At 37.8% G+C, this 2,310-nt stretch overlaps 1 pseudogene; it reads right to left on the bottom strand.

Moving 5' to 3' along the window:
- Positions 1-405: 405 nt before the first annotated feature.
- LOC102823919 overlaps positions 406-2,310 on the bottom strand; it is a 5,018-nt pseudogene continuing 3,113 nt past the window's right edge.

Raw genomic sequence — 2,310 nt, 5'->3', positions numbered from 1 at the left:
ATGACTTATGATCTTTTGAGTGTTTCTGTTGAAGAAAGTGAAATTGTTCACAAGGAAATGATGATGTGAATTAAAATATTTGTACAATATTTGTTATGTTTCTTGTTTTAGACACAAAGAAAGAGGAATAACATTGCAGTTGATTGCAGTCAAGTTGAGAGATTTTTTCAGTATGTTGGAAGTCTATGAGACAGTATGAAATCAATGAGGGATGTCCATGTGATTAGTGAAGTGGGAGCAAGGCTATGGCTGAACCCTAGAGTAGACTTTGGTACAACACAAAACCTTTTTATCAGAACCTTATGATTGTTGGTTCCCCAAGACCGTCACTCTTACCTGTTGTTCTTTCATATATTGGAGTACATGGTACCTTGCTGATCCAGAATGTGTGGGATGTTTTAGGACTCAGTGATCATTGAGGATGTGGCTGTCGTCTTTAGCCAGGAAGAGTGGGCGTTGCTGGATCTTGTTCAGAGGAAACTCTACAGAGATGTGATGATGGAAACCTTCAGAAACTTGACCTCTGTAGGTAAGAATCACAACTTCAAAAAAAGAAAAAAAATTGTAATCCTTTAGTGAACAAAAGTATTTTACTGTTTGACTTTGCTCTAGTATTTGGGCTGAGGAATCTGGATTAAATTGCTTTAAATAAAGTAGGCATGGCCCTTGGTTTATTGAGTTCATATAATATCTTTGGTCTCCATGATCATTAAGCTCCATGATTTAAGATAAGTGTTCATTTCTCTTGTGATTAAAATCCTGTGATACTTTAAGTTTTGTAAGTATAAGTGCTGACTTTAGTCTTCTCATTGGGGCACTGAGAAATTTGTGTAAATTCCCTTGTGGAGAGATTTACTATGCTGATTACCAGTTTGACATGATTATTTTCCTGTAAATGAACTCACCCCTGTCCATCATCAGGGAAACGCTCTAATGAGTAAAGGCTCTGCACTGCCTTTACTCGTGACATGTATTTCTGCATGATCACAATGCTAACCATACCCATTTGTTACCCCAGAAGAGCTATGACACTGGAAATAAGGAATTACTTTTGACTTATGCAGCTAGAAACCATCTCTTTTGGGTTAAAGATACAACTTCAGAGATTCCTGAGCTTAGCTTAGTTTTCTGAATTTAGCAATCCTCTCATAATTGCGGTCATGGAAACCCTTGTTCTCTTTTAATGTTACATATGTACTCTGTTCAATGTCTTTTTACTTAGCTCTCCTAGTTACCCATGTTTATAACACTGTTACTTTCAATCCTAATAATTGTTTTCTAGTAAACAGGCTTTTTACCCATTGCTAAAATGCTGATACCATGAAATGTGGCTAAGTTTTTCTTTGTTTACAGCAGTCTTTGTTCCCATAATAATTCCTTTCTTTTTGTTTTATATCGTGGTCCTCAATTTGACTTGTGGGAGTCAGTCTCTCGAAACCTTAATTATGGAGAAAAGTTATCCAGTGAACAAATATTGTTGCGATTCATGAATAATAACACCTGGTCCTCCATGTTAGGAGAAATCTCTGAATCATGTGACAGTAAAGATCAACACAAAAACCATGAAAGACATTTGAGGTAAGCATTATTCAACAAGAAAAAACAAGATAAAGTCCTAGGGTTTCATGACATTACTGTACATATCTATACCTGAACCTAAACCTAAACCTATGCATATACATATATGGACTCCTGGTGTGGTGCTGTAGGATCAGCACTGGACACAAAGTTAGCTGCTCCTCGGACCCCGTAGATAGGGTCACTATGAGTCAGCAATTTGATGGCACTTAACAGCAAGAGCAATATATACACACACATACATAATATACGTATGCATAGTCAAATGCCATAAAGCCAGTTCTGCTCATAGTGACCCTCTATAGGGTTTCTGAGGAGTGGCTGTTTGATTTGAACTGCCAACCTTTCGGTTCAAACCGACCTGGTGTTTATCCTACAGTGTCATACAAAGACTCCATATATATGAGCGTGAGTCAGTTCTGACCCATAGCAACCCTGTATATAGGATTTCTGAGGAGCAGTTGGTGAGCTTGAACCACTGACCTTGTGATTCAAACCAACTTTGCAGTTCAGCGCATTAACCCACATGGCACACTAGAACTCTGTGTGCGTGTGTGCATGCGTGTGTGTGTATTGCAACTGTAAAATTATGTCAGAGAATTTTCACAATACAATATTTTTATAAATGTGTGTCAGATATTGAGAATTTAAAACATACTGCACTTTGAAACCCCCTTCCAAGACTAAGACTCAATGAGAACACATGCTCTGATTGGTGACCATGCTCGTCAC

This window comes from Chrysochloris asiatica, unplaced genomic scaffold (assembly GCF_000296735.1).
Source record: "Chrysochloris asiatica unplaced genomic scaffold, ChrAsi1.0 scaffold00268, whole genome shotgun sequence".
Classification (NCBI taxonomy): Eukaryota; Metazoa; Chordata; class Mammalia; order Afrosoricida; family Chrysochloridae; genus Chrysochloris; species Chrysochloris asiatica.
Note: the sequence above shows the minus strand (reverse complement) of the source record. Positions and strands in the feature narration are given on the sequence as shown.